Source organism: Hippocampus guttulatus, chromosome 10, assembly GCF_054856545.1.
Source record: "Hippocampus guttulatus isolate MCC_2025c chromosome 10, RoL_Hgut_1.0, whole genome shotgun sequence".
Classification (NCBI taxonomy): domain Eukaryota; kingdom Metazoa; phylum Chordata; class Actinopteri; order Syngnathiformes; family Syngnathidae; genus Hippocampus; species Hippocampus guttulatus.
Genome location: NC_141270.1, coordinates 18,000,063 through 18,019,672, shown reverse-complemented (window position 1 = coordinate 18,019,672; position 19,610 = coordinate 18,000,063). Strand labels below are relative to the sequence as shown.

Here is a 19,610-nt window from a genome sequence, read left to right as displayed (position 1 = left end):
GGGTGGAGAATTGAGGCGTTTAAAAAAAACTAAACAAACAAAAGAAAAAACTGGACAATCAAATATTACACAGTGTTTAACACATCATTTTCAATCCCCACCGATTTCATTCTCTGCCAATGTTAATTGCCGCTGTGCTACCTGCCACCAGTGGTCCTTTATAAAAATGACTTCTGAATTGAAGCATATGGACAAGGAGCCGCGACGGGAGTCTTGAACGACTTGAGGAAGTGTCCCATTAAATAAGAGCCAGCTAATTACTTTGTCCTCCCTTTTGTCCTGTGCTATCCAGGATCTGGCTGCCATTCATATATCTTACTGTAATGAGTAAAGCCAGGGCCTGGCACCTCAGCTCGGTAATTAAACATATAAATTCTCCCTGCACAGAAATATTTTGTACTTACTAGGATTGATTTATACAGCTCTCTAAATTTCCCTGTTGAGCTTAATTTTATTGGCTTTTTTTTTTTTGTCAGAGGGTCCTTGAAGGTGGGACTCATCATTTCAATGTGGGAAGCTCAATATTATACATATTATTATCTTCCCAAGAAAAGTAAACCCAATTCTTTGTGTCAAAAAACAAGTACAGTTTATATTAAACAGTAAAAAGGTCTTGCAATGTAATAATTAACGAGCAAAAACGCAGCAACAACTAAATCTTAAACCTGGTAAATCTTTAACACATCGACAAAGTCTAACTCACTTGCTGACTCATTCTCAATATAAAAGTAAGACTTTCTGTGAAAATGCACCATGGTAAAGTTTTCATTAATCTTAATACATGTGTGTTGTGTATAGTGACCATAGCCATGGATGGCTTTGGTCTGTCCAATGCTTGGCTGGGCTGATTCACCTCAGTGAATCCATCATTTCTGAATTCTGACTACTCTGCCAGCATGACCATACCTACCGCTGCACTGATGCTGGTCATTCAGAAGCCCGTGTGAGTGTGTGTGCGCGCGCATGTGGGCGTGTGTGTTTTTCCACTCGCTTCCGTTTGCACCTCAAAGCTACATTGCAACATGTTAGGATTATACACAATATATACTGTATAATGTGCACATATAGTCTTTCACACAATGGATCTTTTTTTATTGCAATTATAATTTACTTATTTAATCCAAAATGTGTCAGTAGTATCATCATTGTTTTATCATTGTGCATCAATGAGGATTATTGAGTCCATGTTTAAAAATTCATTACATTGCATCATGCTTTATTAAAATAATGGCCTTTGGCCTGCAAGACAAGTGTAAAGCAATTTGTTGTTACCACAAATCTAATTCTTCAGACCAATCTAATTGATGAATCGGATCGTTCCGAGAATTATTTAATGTCGAGCATCGGTAACTGAAGCCCAGATGTCTCTCACGATATGTAGAGCAGCAGATCAAGCAGCTGAATCAACTCTATGACATATTATCAGCAAAACAAGAATGCTGTTTTAATTATAAAAGGCAACAATGGGGAACTGAACTGAATATTATTGAATGAAACTTGACTGTAATCATCCATCCATCCATTTTCTGATCCGCTTATCCTCAATAGGGTCGCGGGCGAGCTGAAGCCTATCCCAGCTGTCTTCGGGCAGTAGGCGCGGGACACCCTGGACGAGCTGCCAGCCAATCGCAGGGCACACATCGACCAACAATCATTCGTGCTCCCAATCACACCTTGAGACAATTTAGCGTTCCATTAACCTGCCATGGATTGTTTTGGAATGTGGGAGGAAACTGGAGTACCCGGAAAAAACCCGCGCAGGCGCAGAGAGAACATGTAAACTCCACACAGGAAAGCCGGAGCCTGAATCGAATGCAGCTCTGCACGGTGAGGCCGACATGCTAACCAGTCGACCAGTCGAATCTGTAATCGTAATGAGTTCATTTTTCCATTTGTGTGTCACATTATCGTTTGGTTATTATTTCTTTTTGATGTCATCGCTAAATGAACAGGCTTCATACAAGCTGAAGGGTCACTGGCTTTACCCCCGCACCCCTCCTTCCTTCCTTATTCCATGTACTGTATGCAGGCTTACAAAACTGTCATATAAAACCGCATGAGCCCCAATTTCCTCCATGGCTGATAGAATTCCCTATTAACCGACTGCAGAACAGCTCCCAGCTGGGAGTCCCAGTTTGAAATCTGCGGCGTTAAAACCTAATGAATGTCATAATTAACTGGATATACTTTACATTGAGAATGGAATTGCCTGTTATAAAACCATCTACCTTTTAACCCCTTCCTCTCGGCTATCCCCTGTGTCAATGTCTCTCATTATTCACCCTCCGAGATGACATTTCAATAGTTTGCCTCACTTTGTTTTTCCTTTGTAACTTTTCTAATTTCTTTTTAATTTTTTTTGTCTGTCATTTTTTCATTTTTTTTTTAGTTTATAGCCAGAGACTGCAGGTTCCACAGCATTCCTGACACTTTTGTTAATAAATCATTGTGAAGTTAATGAAAATGGCATTCAGGCATAACCAAAATGATTGTGTTCTTTGTCATGCTAATAAAGTGAAAGATGTTCATCCACTGGTGAATGTCTGCACATTACCAACAATTTCTGATTTTGTGTGCGCGTGTGTGCTCCTGTTGCGAGCATCCCCCACCATCACGCCCCCTCTCTTTTCTCACCCCATCCTTGTGTTCTCTCACCCGCTCCTTTTTCAAAGATGAATGCTTTTGCATATTTATCCCATAGGTTATCAAGAAAATGCAAAAGGTTCCTCAAGCAGTTCTTCGTGTAGAATTAAATTGCTTCAAGGGAAATAAAAGGCGATGGTCGCCATGACTTGTTGTTGACCTCAACATACTTTTCTCTTTGCCAGCATGCCCTTCTGCACCTTAGCCTTGCTTTCCTCTCCATTTACCACCTTTGTGTCTAGGCCGTACATGCAGGAGAGCGGAACTTCATTTACTTCACAAGTTTGAAATAAATCAGACGTTGGCAGCTTCTGCCGCCGTTCTGAAGGGCAGTGATACAGTACGCATGAGATGGCCGACTTCAACAACTACCCAGCCTTGTGTGACTTTTTCAGATTTATTTATTTATTTATTTGTTTGGTTTAGGGGAAGAATCATGTGGCTGGATATCAATGTCATTTTTTCTACTTTATCAATGCTGAGCCACATCCTTTCATATATTGTCTTAACAAATGTTTAGATTTCTGGAAGAAAAAAAATGCAGGTTTCTCTTTTTGATGAAGCTATTGAAGATGACTACAGTCGGAGTCTGGCTCTTGTACTAAGTTAAAGACATGTAATAGGATGGGACACCATTTGCTTTGACACAAATGATAGCCTTATTTGGAGCTGACTTTATTTTCCATTAAGGATGCATTATACAATATTGAATTTGCCTCAAATTTTAATTTGTACAAATCCAAAATAGAGAGACAATCATTCGGTGGAGCAGTGTTATTGTATATTTTTCTTCAGCAGACATCAAAAGATATAAATTTGGGACTGTCCCAGAAAGATTTATCCGATCAAGTAGTTTTTCTCATTTTTTAATATAAAGCAAAGCACTTTGCTTGGACGTAAAGTGCATTTTAAATTAAATGTATAATTTTTACAAGTATTATAATTGGGAAAAAAGTGAATTGATTTAATGGTGGTTAAATGCCCTCACCCTAATCTCAGCTCCTCCCTTTCTGTGCTATCTCTTTTCTTTCTTGTTTTTTCTATTTAAAAAAAAATCTTATCTGATGCTTGGTTGGCCCTCAACAACAACAAGTATGATTTGTCTTTTTCAAGAACCCAAAATGTTGAAAAAAAAAGGAATGAAATAGCTGATGGATGTGGGCTCGCACAATGAAGTTGAAATCTCCATCATTATCCTGTTTCAGCCAGTCCCTTTTTTAAAAACCAGACTGACTTCTATTTTACATGAATTTGTGGCCTTGCCGCTGCAACGGGGTGTGGAATATATTTGTCAGGTCGCTCTGCTCGAGTCGCTACCATTTTTACTTTCACTTTTTCACACACACACACACACACACACACACACACACACACACACACACACACACACACACACACACACACACACACACACACACACACACACACACACAGACACACACAGACACACACGCATAGCAGTTGGTAATGACAATTTCACAAGTTGAGGATGCAGGAAGCTCAGTAAATGCGATTTTATTTTTGTGTATGTAAGGGATATAGTAAATGTGTTACTTTTAAAAATGTGTGGGGTAAAAATAAAGCCAAATATAATTGCAGCATGTAAAATATTTTTGGTGTCGTGGGAAGTATACACAATACACCTGTACTGTATGTTCAGATAATAATCTGTCTTGTAAATTGTTGTGATTTGACAATGCTGAAAAAGCATGTGAATACGTAATTGAAGAAAAAAGAAAGAAAGAAGATATCCAAGGAAATCAGTCAGGAGATTTTCTTTGCCTTGCTCTCACAACAAGATGCTGCAGTGTGAATAAAGATTTCTTTTGTGTGAACCGTTTATTGCCTTGAACATATTTGTGTGTGTGTGTGTGTGCGTGTGTGTGATCTTGGACATGGTAGCTTAGGGGGACATCTGTTTGCCTGGAGGAGGGGGCAGATTCATGTCGTGTGTTTGGGCACTTGGAGGGCCACAAGGGATCTCAGAAGAAGACACAAACACACGAGCCCAAATGGCAGTGCTGGCAGTTTCTTTCAAGAGGTCATATTGGAGCAGGTAACTGCAGGCAAGGGCAGGGGCCACAAAAACAACAACACTTCACTTAAGCCCAATTAAAGAGGGTCTGGGGCTGGAATCTGAGCAATACGTTTCAAATACACATCAATGCTTTCATGGATTTTTACTCGCTGGCCACAACACTTGAGCCTCAATCCAGTGTTTGCATCTTTAGCTGACGGCATTTCTGGGTGCTGATGTCATTGTGATGCAGAGAGGTGAGCAATATTCAATAAAGTGTGCGGCTAAATCATATTTGGCAAAAGATTTCGGAAAATGTGTCCTTCTCCACCACTCAATGGGGGTGAGAACCAGCACCATCCTTCAGACTCAGGCTGGACTGTCACTAATAACCAGCTGTGGCATTTGGGTTAGACCAATCTGTGATGTCATCCGGGCGCATGATATCACCTGCTTGGTTAGTATCACGTGTGCATGCGTGCGTAAGACGTACACAAATAAGCACACGCGTATAAACGGACACAACCCCCTCGATAACTGAGACGTAATCGTTTATCATGCAATCCACAGTCAGGGTTTCATGAAATAAAATGAACGTGACATCCAGAACCTTAGCGCTTTCCTATTTGTCCGGTTCCACACCGACATTGCACACGTGGCTAAAACCAAACACGTGGCAGGGATTTTCTTTCTGGACTTAGATTTGACACCTTTGTTGCTAGCGAACAACCAATCAGAACTAACACTGTTTTGCATTTTTTGTTTAATGGGCCATCCATTCAAATCTATAAGGCACAATGTCACAAAAATCTAATATGTCTTCCCAAGTCTAATAATTTATGATGAATTAATATGATGATTAATATCATGAAGGGTGGCACAGTGGTCAAGTGGTTAGGTGTGTGTGGGTATTCACAACTGACCGTCACCGCCATAAATGAAAAAAACAAAACAAAACAAAATTTGAGGTCGACAAAAACTCACCCAAACACAAAAGTATGTTTTGTAGTATGTTGTTTGTGAAAACACACACACACACACACACACACTTTTGAAGATATGTCCAGTCCTAATGTCATGTCATGCCTGATAGTCTTATCCCCCCCCCCTCCAAAAAAAAGAAAGAAAATCAAACAATGAAGGAAAATAAATTTAAAAAAGCTAGTGTTCATCTTTCCAGGGCATGCAGTTCTGTCAGTATAGGACCACACTCTCAAAGCCATGTGCCAAGTCTCTTTCCACCCTCAAACACTGTCTCAACAAACCATGCCATCCTCAACCCAGAAGAGGAGGTCAGGGTGTTAAGATTGAGTTTGGGATTGCCCTGGAGTGATGAGTTTTGGACAGTTTTTTTTTTTTTGTCAGTTTTCAAACATGGGTTACTAGATGGGGAGGGGCAGAGGTTATAGCTTCAGGAAGCTCGGAGTGAGGGCACAGCAGCAGAAACCTCTTCCTCTTTATTTAAAAACACACTCCTTCCATGAGCGAACTCCTTTGTGAAACACAAGGGTAGGAAATGCAAAGACCAGCCAACAGCCAAGCAAGAAGTGGGAAAAGGTTGTCAAAAGTTCCGGCAACCAACTCCAACAGAGGCAGACATCGCCCCAAACCACTCGTGAGAGGTCATCGCTTTTTTTCCCCTTACGCAACTTCCTTCCGCACAGCTGAGGTTGTGGCACAGAAAGGTGAGGTGGCTGATCTGGACCGTGTTGGAAAGGGCAGCTGCTACCTCGAGCATGCACAAACTCCAGTGTGGCCAGGATGAAAGGGAGTTGGAGGGGAGCGGACTGTACCAGGCTGTAATGTATTGACGTTGGAGAAAATGAACTGACTCCTCATTGATCCCCAGATGAAAAATGTAGAAATAGAAAAGGTAAATCTGGATCTCTTGACTAACTGCTTAATGGTGACCATTTTTCCCCCCTCGTTCCACTCCTTTGTTTTCTTTGTTTTCTCCTTCTATTTAAACTGGGCCAACAATCCTGCATTGATGTTTCTGGAGGGTAGTAAAGCATTCGGAAACTGTAGCAGCTTCTTTTGTTCTCCTGTAGATGAGGAATGTAATGGTTCCTGGATCAATAGTGTGGGCCTGAGTAACTTCTCTTGTTGGTAGTGACAGTAAAGCAATAAGTAGAGCACATGGTCCGGGATGTGCATTCTCCATCTCTCAAGACATCTAAGCAAAAACATTTTTAATTACCGTTATGCTTTTTGTTCCTGAATATGACTTAGTTTTGTGAGTCATTGATAAATAAAACAAATATATAAAAATTTTGCTAACGTCAACATCCATATGATAAACAGCATGCTTGATACAATCTCTGCCAGACAAATAAATGGAAAGTTTCATGGTTGAGAGAAATGTCTTCTCTCTCATTCCGCTAAATTCACAAAAGTATTTATTCGTCTTCTCGTTTGATTTTCTTCTTCTCTTAACTCACCTTTTTGAGTTTGGAACGAATAACTTACTGTACCTCATCTCTCTTGGAACAACAAAGAGCCTTGAAGAGGTCCCAAAAAAATCCTGAAAAAGCATATCGTGTGATGTCCTAAACAAGGCACATGAGAATATTTTGGTGTTTGATTGATTTTCCTGGATAGAATTAACAACGTGACAGGTTACTTCTGGTTTTCTGTTGGTCACCTGAAGAAAGTCGAAAGTCACATACCAAAAAGCATGTGCTTAGTGATCAGGACACATTTAAAATTGAATAGACAGGTCCTAGTCAGACATTTCACAGAGAGATAGACCAGATAAATGTCAACAATCAGCAATCATGTGATTGACAGGAACCCTGTGGCACTGGTGCCGCCGGGAATTGGCGTGATTGTTAAATCATTAAATGATGCAAAGCCCCCTCTGCTCACATGATCACAGCACAACAATCAAGTAAAATGTGGTGTTATGTCTTTGCCTACTATGTACATAATTTTTCATCAGTTGCCCCCTTAATGTCTCCCCACCACTGACTAAAGCTGGCATGTTTTGTAACAAGAATTGGGCACTGCAATAGAAGAGGATGCGAAAAATGTGATGTGAAAATGTCTACATGGGCGTCAAACCATCTTTTCCCCAATTTTATACTAAACCTTTGGACTTTCTTGTAAATATCTTCCATAATTATAATTATGAACCTAACTACAGTATCCATCCATCCATTTTCCGAACCGCTTTATCCTAACTCGGGTCGCGGTGGGTGCTGGAGCCCATCCCTGCCATCCCAGGTTGTCAGCCAATCGGCAAACCTATCTAGTCAACTTAAATTCAGGAAAAAAACCCCAACTTTTTTTCCAACCCTTGATCTTTTGTATTAATTTGACCAAACGAATATGAGAAAAACAAATAAATAATGATAATACATTTTATTTATAAGCGCCTTTCAAGACACCCAAGGACACTTTACAATCAGCAACAAAAACAATAAAACACAATGCGGGTTGAGCAGCGGCAGCCAAATCCTACAAGAAACAAAGAGTTGTGTAAATGTATTGGAATTGAAATAATATGGCTCCAATACATTTTCAATATCCTTGAAGCGACAATCTCTTTTTAATTTGAAACATGCGATACCGCCATTGAAGATGATCAGATGTTAAAATAGAAAATCTTGAATATAATTTTGCTGGCAGCAGGATGACAGGAGGTTAAGTGTATTTTACAGCTAAGATGCATTAACCGCTTTTCATCCAATCCTGGGATGTGTGCACAAAAATATATATTTTTGTATATGATCATGCTAAAGTGATTTGAATGTAATTTAAACTGGCTAGGCTTAGCTGACTGAGCCTTTAATTTTCACGTTAGCAGTTTTGCTAACACCGTTTTAACACGAGAGGAAAGTTGTAATCCTCATTTAACAGTACACTTGTTAGTTTGTCTTTTAATTGGCCATACGCCGCATTGCATGGTGAGCCAAGAAACAGCTTGTTCTGAAACAATAACATTTGTGTTTGGACTATTGTTACTTTAGCTTAGTAGTCACAATTGGGATTATGAGATAATTAATGTCTGACTGAATGTGTCCTTATAAGTTTTATTTAAAAAATAAAAATGAAATTTAAGTTCCTGGGAGCTGCGTAGACATTTTTTTTTCTCCCAGACACACTGTGGTCAGACAAAAAATAAAAATAAAAAATCATTCTCATTCAATTATATGGACAGTCATTCATCCATCCATCCATTTTCTGAACCGCTTTATCCTCACAAGTGTTGCGGGGCGTGCGGGAGCCTATCGCAGCTGTCTTCAGGCAGTAGGCGGGGGACACCCTGAACCAATTGCCAGCCAATCACAGGGCACACAGAGACGCACAACCATGCACGCCCCCACTCACACCTAGGAACAATTCAGAGTGATCAATCAGCCTGCCATGCATGTCTTTGGAATGTGGGAGGAAACCGGAGTACCCGGAGAAAACCCACGCAGGCCCGGGGAGAACATGCAAACTCCACACAGGGAGGCCGGAGCTGGAATTGAACCCGGTACCTCTGCACTATGAAGTCGACGTGCTAACCACTGGACTACCGGGCCGCCCCTTTTTTATATATATATATATATATATATATATATATATATATATATATATATATATATATATATATATATATATATATATATATATATATATATATATATATATATATATATATATATATATATATATATATATATATATAAAAATTAAAAAAAATATATACACACACACACACACACACACACACACACACACACACGCGGGCGCGCGTGCGCACACACACAGCGTGTGGTCAGAAAGGTTCTAGGACTGGTGTATTTCCCTTACAGCATAGGTGTGAAACTCAGGTCCTGGAGGGCCACTGTCCTGCATGTTTTCCACGTCTCCCTGTTGCAACACACCTGATTCAAATGATCAGATCATCAGCAAGCTCTGCGGAAGCCTGACATTGAACCTGTTCATTTGAATCAGATGTGTTGCAACAGGGAGACTTGGAAAACATGCAGGACAGCAGCCCTCCAGGACCTGAGTTTGACACCTATGCCTTACAGCCATCAAACAAGACTATTTTGCCAAACTGTGACCTCAGCTCTCTGCAGCCGAACCTTTCAACACATGCTTTTATTGTACCTGCATGTGCTCTCTGTCAGGTTGTCAAGTAATGAGCAGACTGAGTGGGGACGAGACCAATGAGTTTTGGGGACTCATTGGTCATCTCCACTGTGAGATCTTGCCACAGGGCCAGATGATAACCCAGCACGTCTACAAAAAGATCCTGTGGCGTTTGATTGTTCGGTGCATGAGAGGAGGTCAGAGGTGTGACAGGACAGCTCACGTGATCACAGTGAAAAGACTCATGCTCACAATGTACTGAGCATCTGACGGTTCCTAGCCGAGAAGAAAATGCTGGAGCAACTTCCATCCATATGATTTTTTTTCGCCTCTTTCCCTTGTTCAAGGGGATCAACAAAGGAATCCTAATCGTGGCTGTCATCAAGATGGGTGTGGTGATGAAGTTGTGGAGGATGAAGGTATTGCAGAGAAGGCTGGGAAAGTGGGGAATAATATAGAATGTAAAACTCGAGAGGGTGTGTGTGTGTGTGTGTGCGTGTGTATGTATAGATAGATAGATTTAGACTACAATGTGCTGACATCCCAAAAACTTATTTTTAGGGACGTCTATGCTTATTTCAAAACTGCTTTTTGAGTGTGCTGTTGTTCAAAGGAAAGGTGACGTAACACAGTATTAAACATGCCTCTGTCCCAGCTTTTTTGGAACGTGTTGGAGACATCCAAATTCAAAATGAGTGAATATTTGCAAAAACAAACAAAAAAATAGTGAATATGTTTGAATTTCAAATATCTGTTTTATGTTGTGTATTTATTCAGGGAACACTCGAAATTGTCTCTAGGTGTCATTGTGAGCACGTATGATTGTTCATCTGTGTGTGCCCTGCGATTGGCTGGCACACCACTCAGTGTGTCCCCCGCCTACTGCCCGAAGACAGCTGGGATGGGCTCCAGCACACCCGCGACCCTTGTGAGGATAAGCGGATCAGAAAATGGATGGATGAATGTTGTGTATTTAATACTACACTATGTAGGTTGAAAAGGATTGCAAATCATTGTATTCTGTTTTATGTACAGTACGTCTTACACGTTCCAACTTCATTGGAATTGGGCTCAACATATATTTGCGCGCGCACACACACACACACACACACACGTACGTCACGGCTAATACTTTGAAAATCAAAAAAGCTTAAAGACTTGCAATTTTTTTGTTGTTGTTGGAGGAAGAGGTAGGGGTATAAGAAAAGAGAAGAGTAAATAGTAAGGAAGTGTATGTGTCCAATGAAATAAAATGAGATTTTATTTGTTTTGTCTCTTTTATGTCAGAGCAAATACGTACTCCAAGTCCGAGTGCTCCTATTACCGTACTTTCATCTGCCACACCACAGTTTTAATTATGGGCTGTACTGAGGAGCGTGTCCAATGCAGAATAGATCTGCTGGTGTTCTCAAAGTTAGAGGAAAGTGGGAAAGGGAAGGAAATGAGATTTAATTGTAATTAGTGATGGACCAGGCTCTGTTAATTCTCAAAGGAGTTTGTGCATCACCTGCTGTACGTGTCTGTATGCGTGTGTGCGTGTCCGTGTGCCTGAACGCACCAAGGTGTGAGACAAGCTCTTCTACCTTAACTATGACTCTTACCTGTCTGCCTCCTTGCTCCAGGCTGAAGTGGCTAGTTAGCATATGTAGCACCATCCGCGCACTTTTATCCCGTGTTACTGCCTGTGTGTACGTGGGCACAAGCACGCGCACGTGTGCTTGAGCGTGCAGGCCTCATCTCAAGTCTCACCGGAGACTTGTTGTCTAAGATTAATGAAGGTCACCAGAATCCTCCAAAGTATTCTGATAATTAAGGCTTTGTTTATCAAAAACAAGTTATATTAAGAGTAAAAAGATTCATGGTAATTATTCATAATCTTAACAATTCAAGTGTAGCCACCTCATTTGTGCCTTTAATTCTTCTTGTTAATGTTTTGCATAAATCTGCATAATTACTTGAGTTGCCTGTTGTATTTTTGACAGCTACTCAGTTCGTGTGCACTAAAGGGTATCAAATGTGCTGCGCCCTGCATACTTAAAAAGTGGCTGCATGGTTAGAGCCGCACAGCATATTTCAGCCATCAAACTGGCTGCGCGTGGTTGAAATGCGCACAGAGAATCGGGTGTTTTCTATCAAATGGACTAAGTGAATGTCTCTGGTTGTGATGGTTGAAATGACGGCTTTCATGAATACGTCACCTCCAGAATCCCACTCTAAAATACAGGGAAATACAGTACATTTGTGTGCTAAAAAAAGAAGCTGCCGTGAACAGATGCACATGCTCTCCGGATTCATGGTAATTCAGTGTTTGTCTGTGCAAATACTAACATGCATTGACAAAAACAGGTTCCCATTGAATTTTGTAATAATGAATCTCATCTGTACGTGAATGAGCTGGTTATTTTTATCCCATGCAAACATATATATAGAGTACTCTCATCATTGTGTCAATGGGTGAATAATGCCACATTGTTAAACTACTGAGAGTCCCTTGGCCTGAGAAATACACCACTGTATATGCGGTCCGACAGTCGCATCATTAGGTAGACTTGTTTAATCTAAGTAGCGATCGCATGCTTTCATGAAATGATTTGGCCTGGCAAAATATAAAGGCTTATCCCCGACAACATTTGCATGACTGTGGTTTGCAATATTTTCCCTGTGTCATCATGTCATTCAAAGTGGATGGCAACTCGCTATCTTCCTAAGAAATTTAAGATCAGATTTTGTATTGGGCCTCATTCAGTTGTGTAAGTGGTCATAATGTTGTGATGATTTGTTACAATATTCATCATGAATATTCATCCATCCATGGATTTCCTGTACCACTTGTACGTGATTCTTACAGAATATTTATTTATTGCACAATTCATGACAAACAGGAAATTGGGACCGTTTTCAGGAGTGGGGTAATTGCTCCACCAGATGGCACACTTGTCTACGAGTAATAATAGTAGTAGTAATTGTCTAATAGTCTGGTTTTTAGAGTCATGTCCTTAATGCGTGTTTGTGTGACTTCCTGTTGCGTTCAGTCCAGGGGCACATCCCTGTCAACCAATCTGTCATTCTGAGGGTTCTGTTTTCACATACAGCGCACGTGCGTTTGCGTGTACAAACCAGCACATCTTGAGTTTCTTGTGAGAACAAGCCTGCTTTATTGTTTTTGAATTTGGCAGACCATGCTGTGTCATGCTGGGCATTCCGGTGGACCGAGGGCATTTTCGTTTACAAGCCCCCCCCGGCTTTGCTGACTGAAAGTAGACAAATCTTTAAACCAGCAAAAAGAAGGTCTAAGTTGCGGCGCAGGTTGTGTCATGTGATTTTGGTAGATTTGATTGAGATGCAAGCACACAGATTCTGAGCTCCGCAGACGTATGTGGTGGATGTAATCTTTTATTTTTCTTAAAGAACGAACCCTTCTCGTCATTGTAGAAAGGAATTCATTGACGGCATTACTACTAAAATAATAACAATAATATACGCCCCTTGGAAAATAAATGGATGGATATTTTTTAAAATCATCCCACTGGCTGGTGCACAGCTGGAGAGGAGGGGTGTGTTGTTGTCACACTCTGATACACGATCAGGTTTGGAAGACGATCTGCAAGTGTCCAGCTTTCCATCATCCACAAGTAGAGATGTTCTTCTTGCTGTTTCTTATAACAATACTGAATGATCTCTTGAATGGACTCCAGCAAATCCCTTCTGCTTCCACCATGAAGACCGCATATGCACCTGTCTTGCACTGAATTTACTGTAAAGGTGAATGAGAGTGTCAGATTCTGAACAAAACCGAATAATTATTTGGATTCCAGAAATGCAGGTTCAGACAAAGTGAATCAAAAAAGAAGTATTTTTTTCCAGAAAAGTGCACCATCAAAATACAAACTGATATTGGTGGTCACAAGGAGCCAGGATAAAACAATGTAAAAAAACAACAACAACAAAAAAACAAACAGTCTTTGCAAAGGTAAGGTACAAGACAACATCGAGAATACACAAACAAAATCTCATAAGTCCAATAATGGGAAAGCAAAATTCAAGATCGATAAAAAGGAACAATGAAAACACAAAGTTCTATGACAAAACAAGAGCAACTTTGAAAGATATTGAAAGGTTGAGGACATAACACACAACAGCGAGCAAGGTCAATATCCGACAAGAGACATGGGTGCTTGGCAGTCTTTAGATACATGGCAGGCTTGATTGGTAATTGCGGAACAGGTGCACCTGCTGGAGGGAAACGCCCTTCACTTCACCTGCAGCTGAAAAAAAAAAACAAACTCACTTTCATCAGATCTTGCTTAGTTGATTCATTAATTGATTCATTTAGTGGTTATGAAATTGATCAATCCAAATGGTTTATCTTTAGATCAGATTTCACTATGGTTAAAATGATCTTGTAGTAGGCCTGCGCAAAACATTCGTATTCAATTTTCATAACAGAATAGAATTATTCTTTCTTTATTTTTTATTAGTAATGTTTTTTTAACCCAGGTTCTGGTTTTGTAATGCTGATTTCCACAAATTCACAGAGTGGTAGTAGGCTGGCCTGATATATCAGTTTGGCATGAGTGATTAGATTTACGCGCACTATTTCCACTGTTATTCTGTCCCAAGTGTTATTTAACATGCAACAGGCACGGACAGTCATGCTTATGTGCCTGGGCACTAGTTGATGGTCTTAATAAACACAGACACATGGAGTGGGCTACAGGTCAACAGTGTTTGGATTCCAGTTGCAGTGTCAATGATTCACACCACACACACACACACACACGCACGCGCGCACACACACACACACACACACACCCTTTTCCTTTGCATATTTACATTTCTTTCGTACAGAAATGTAAACACATGAACTCAAGCTACATTGTTATGTGTTTCAGTACATTTTATTTTCTTTTTGTGCAAAAGGTCTTCATATTTGCATGCAAAGTGCTGGCTAAAGCATCTGCACATACCAAGTCACACTTCTCTGCGTACGCAGCCCTCCATGCAGGCCTCTTGCTCCTGCTCAGAGAGCCATGTGGCTCGGATTTAATTGAAAGTGTCTGAGAAGGTAACGTTAACAATGAGAGAGAGTCATAGGAGGAGAGGTAGAGACACAAAGAGAGGGTAAGAGAGCGGAGGAAAACAAAAAAAAAAGGAAACTCTCAACTTTCTTTAATTATGTTTACCCAACAGGCTTTGCGTCCTCATCTAAATGGCATAAACATCTGGCCATGGCACACCGCAAGCATGATGGCAGTAGTCAAGCAAATCTTGTGGAAAATAATGAAATTAGATCCCTGGTGCTGTGACAGTGGAAGGGCAGACGACATTCACTCCATGTTAATAAAATTGCCATGAATGAGTGAGTACAATTAGGAAATTGTCAGTGGCAGCAGTGAACTTTTGCAACTCACCAACGTTTGCATCATTCGATTAAGGCAGCAATTTAGTCTTGTTTATTTGTGCCTACTGTGGCTTTTATTAATTGTGACCTGTCAGTGATTGGCCTGCGATTAAACCAGTCACATATAATGTGGCTGATGGTGTGGGATGGATTGGTGGGCAGGCTGATGGACTTGTTTTTTTAAAAATATCATTATTTTTGTTGTTTATCATATCATTATCCTGCCAGTGAGTCTGACAGGATGGAACTTGATTAAACATGCTTATTAATTAAAGTATTACATGAATAAAGCACATCTTACATCTGGCTCTGATAAACAACTTAAAAGAGAGCAACTACTATATGTGAGTATTAGAATGGGAACGTGACTGACAGGTGTGCTTTGATGCCTAGTTGTGTCCCATGATCCATTCATTTTCAACACCACTTATCCTGAACAGGGTTGCGGAGGGGCGGGGTGGGGGTTCTGTAGCCGATCCCAGTTGACTACACCTTGAATTAGTCGTGAGCCAGTCGCAGGGAACATATAGAAACAAATAATCCTTCACACCGACATTCACAACGTCACTGAGTGGGAACCGATCCCACGCTGGCCGTACGCAATTCAGGCGAGTGTACTACAACACAACCAGGGACTCCATTGATTATTCAAACAATAAATTCCACTGAATTTTTTATGCTCATTTTCTGATTTGGGTTTTAACCTGTGAGAATATGTATATATATATGTATATATATATATATATATATATATATATATATATATATATATATATATATATATATAAAATCCTCATCTCACCCCTCGGGTGGTGTCCGTCCCTCATTCAGCTCGGGTCCTCTACCAGAGGCCAGGAAGCTTGAAGGTTCTGCGCAGTATCCTTGCTGTTCCCAGCACTGCGCATTTCTGGACTGAGATGTCCGATGTTGTTCCCGGGATCTGTTGCAACCACTCATCTAGTTTGGGGGGTCACTGCCCCGAGTGCTCCGACCACCACAGGCACGACTGTCACCTTTACCTTCCAGGCTCTCTCCAGCTCCTCTCTGAGCCCTTGGTATTTCTCGAGTTTCTCGTGTTCCTTCTTTCTGATGTTTCCATCACTTGGGACCGCTACATCCACTACAACGGCTTTCCTCTGCCCTTTATCTATGATCACAATATCTGGTTGGTTCGCCATTACCATCTGGTCAGTCTGGATGTGGAAGTCCCACAGGATCTTCGCTTTGTCATTCTCCACCACCTTCGGAGGTGTTTCCCATTTTGACCTTGGGGTTTCCAGTCCATACTCCGCACAGATGTTTCGGTAGACTATGCCAGCCACCTGGTTATGGCGTTCCATGTAGGCTTTCCCTGCCAGCATCTTACACCCTGCAGTTATGTGTTGGATCGTCTTAGGTGCCTCTTTGCACAACCTACACCTTGGGTCTTGTCTGGTGTGGTATATCTGGGCCTCAATGGCTCTGGTGCTCAGGGCCTGCTCCTGAGCAGCCAGGATGAGTGCCTCTGTGCTGTCCTTCAGGCCAGCCCTCTCTAGCCACTGATAGGACTTCTTGAGATCAGCCTCTTCAGTTATGGTTCGGTGGTACATCCCGTGTCGGGGCTTGTCCTCCCATGATGGTCCCTCTTCCAGCGCCTCATCCTCTGTTCCCCATTGTCTGAGACATTCTCTGAGTACGTCATCCATTGGAGCCTTCTCCTTGATGTATTCATGGAGCTTGGATGTTTCATCCTGGACAGTGGCTCTCACACTCACTAGTCCCCGGCCTCCTTCCTTTCGGCTTGCGTACAGTCTCAGGGTGCTGGATTTGGGATGGAACCCTCCATGCATGGCTAGGAGCTTTCGGGTCTTAACGTCCGTGGTCTGAATCTCTTCCTTTGGCCACCTTATTATTCCTGCAGGGTATCTGATCACTGGCAGGGCATAGCTGTTTATTGTCTTATTCTTGCCAATGAGCTGGCTTCTGAGGACTTGCCTCACTCGCTGGAGGTATTTGGCCGTGTGTGTGTGTGTGTGTGTGTATATATATATATATATATATATATATATATACATATATATATATATATATATACACACACACACACACACACACACACATCCATCCATTTTCCGATCCGCTTTATCCCCACTAGGGTCTCGGGGGGTGCTGGACCCTATCCCAGCCTATCACCCTGACTTGAGGCTTAGAAGTTTGCGAAGGACAAAGCTAGAAAGTGGATCTCCAAGGCCCCTGGTCACTCCGGTAAAAAGGAAAAGAAAAAAGGCCATGTAAACCAAGTCTTAAACACCAAAGACTGAATCTAATCTAGTCCATCCATTTTCTGATCCGCTTTATCCTCACAAGGGTTGCGGGGCGTGCTGGAGCTGATCCCAGCCTTCTTCGGGCAGTAGGCGGGGGACACACTGAACTGGTTGCCAGCCAATCGCAAGACACACAGAGACGTACAACCATCCGTGCTCACACTCACACCTAGGGACAATTTAAAGCAGGGGTGCCCATTACGTCGATCCTGATCTATCAGTAGATCTAAGACAGGTCCCAAGTAGATCTGAGGAGTGTCGAGGAGAAAAACAAACAAACAACCAACCATTTGTGTGTCTTTGTAAATGTTAGTAATATATATTTTTGTGTTAATGTACGCGGCACCCTAATCATCCTATCAGTCTCATTTTCACCCAAAAAATATTTAAAAAATAAAATAAAGCAGGTAAATCTTGAATTTACGGTGGCGCGTGATTACGTCACCGGAACTTGTTAGCACTAGGCAGTCTGCAATTGCAGCTTATGATCAGAGCTGTTGCGCTCTATCTTTTATTGTCATTATTCTCATTCAGAGTTTGTTTCGTGTACAATTCACTGAGGGCACGGGCAAAGAATACGAATCTCGGAGGGCCCAGGGAAGCACTTTAAAACGGTACGTGTGAGCTACGATAGTTAACAGGCTGCAAAAGTGCATCGCATGCCTCAGCTTCAGGCTGTTTCTCATCATGGAAAGTGTGTGTGTTTGTGTGTGTGTGTGTGTGTGTGTTTGTGCGTGTGCCGGTAAGGGTAGATCCTGGGAGGTTAGTTGATCGAAAAGTAGATCTTCGGTCCAAAAGGTTTGGGCACCCCTGATTTAAAGTGTTCAATCAGCCTCCCATGCATGTTTTCGGAATGTGGGAGGAAATCGGAGGACCCAGAAAAAACCCACGCGGGCCGTGCTTGCGTGGGTTTTCTCTGGGTCCTCGTTTTCTCCCACATTCCAAAAACATGCATGGCAGGCTGATTGAACACTCTAAATTGTCCCTAGGTGTGAGTGTGGATGGTTGTTTGTCTGTGTGTGCCCTGCGATTTGCTGTCAAGCGGTTCAGAGTGCCCCCTGCCGACTGCCCGAAGATGGCTGGGATAGGCTCCAGCAGCCCCCGCGACCCTTGTGAGGATAAGCGGATCGGAAAATGGATGGATGTGTGTGTGTGTGTATAGAGGTAGGTGATCTTTATCGTCCTGATATAATCGTCACAGATGCTTTCACAATGTGAAATTGATCATTGATATAGTCTACAGACCGGATCCAATGATTTGGACGAAAGAATGAAATCCTCATTTGTCGAATCAGCATGCATCGATGGTAGAGTTAGATTAAATGATCAAACTTAATTCTGCGAATCAACATGCAGGATTCAGTCACATGTCTCTGGCAGCAGCCAAGGGAAACCTCCATTCACTGAAGCACTTTGTCTTCACAAGGTTCACGGGCGTGCTGGTGCCTATCTCAGCTGTATCCTGGCAGTAGGCGGGGGACACCCTGAATCAACTGGTTGTCAGCCAATCGCAGGGCACATGGAGACAAACAACCTTTCATACTCACAATCACACCTTAGGCAATTTAGAGCATTCAATGAAGCTACCATAGATATTTTGTAGGAGGAAACCGGAGGATCCGGAGAAAACCGGAGTACCTGGAGAAAACCCACACAGGCACGGGGAGAACATGCAAACTCCACATACGAAGGCCGGAGCAAAGATTCAAACCATGGAACTCAGCACTGTGAGTTGGACGTGCTCGCCAGTCGACCACCGTGCCCCCCTGGATGGATGGATATATACTGTACATGAAGATGTACAGTATATATAGACATTTACACATACCCAAGTTATTGCCTAGAAGCCGCATATAGAGCAATCATTTATTTCATAGAGCAAACACACACACACACACACACAAAACGTCCTTTGGGGAACTGTTACCATACCTTCTTGGGGCACTGGAATAAATCCCTTCAAATGTTTCTTCTCCTTCTCATCTTAACTCTTCAGTTCTAGTGTTCCCCATTTCCAGTTGACTTCGCAAATATGAAGTACTATCTCCCTACTCTCCTTTGCTGTCTACCGTAGATTGGGGCTGTGTTTACTTTTCCTCCTCATGGAGGCAAGGGAAGGGATTACATTTGAGGAAATGAGTTGTCATTTCAGGAGGTAATA

General features: G+C 41.8%; 1 long non-coding RNA gene across 3 annotated transcripts in view; it reads left to right on the top strand.

The window, feature by feature from the left end:
• The window catches only part of LOC147199495 (uncharacterized), a 45,555-nt gene extending 41,072 nt beyond the window's left edge, over positions 1-4,483 (top strand). For 2 of the 3 annotated variants that reach the window (XR_015102064.1, XR_015102065.1), the window contains exon 2: positions 1,549-4,088. This is a non-coding gene — a long non-coding RNA (uncharacterized LOC147199495). Of the gene's footprint in view, positions 1-1,548 lie in introns of all 3 variants that reach the window. The other variant, XR_015102066.1, reaches the window with a different exon arrangement.
• The last annotated feature ends 15,127 nt before the right edge of the window (positions 4,484-19,610 follow it).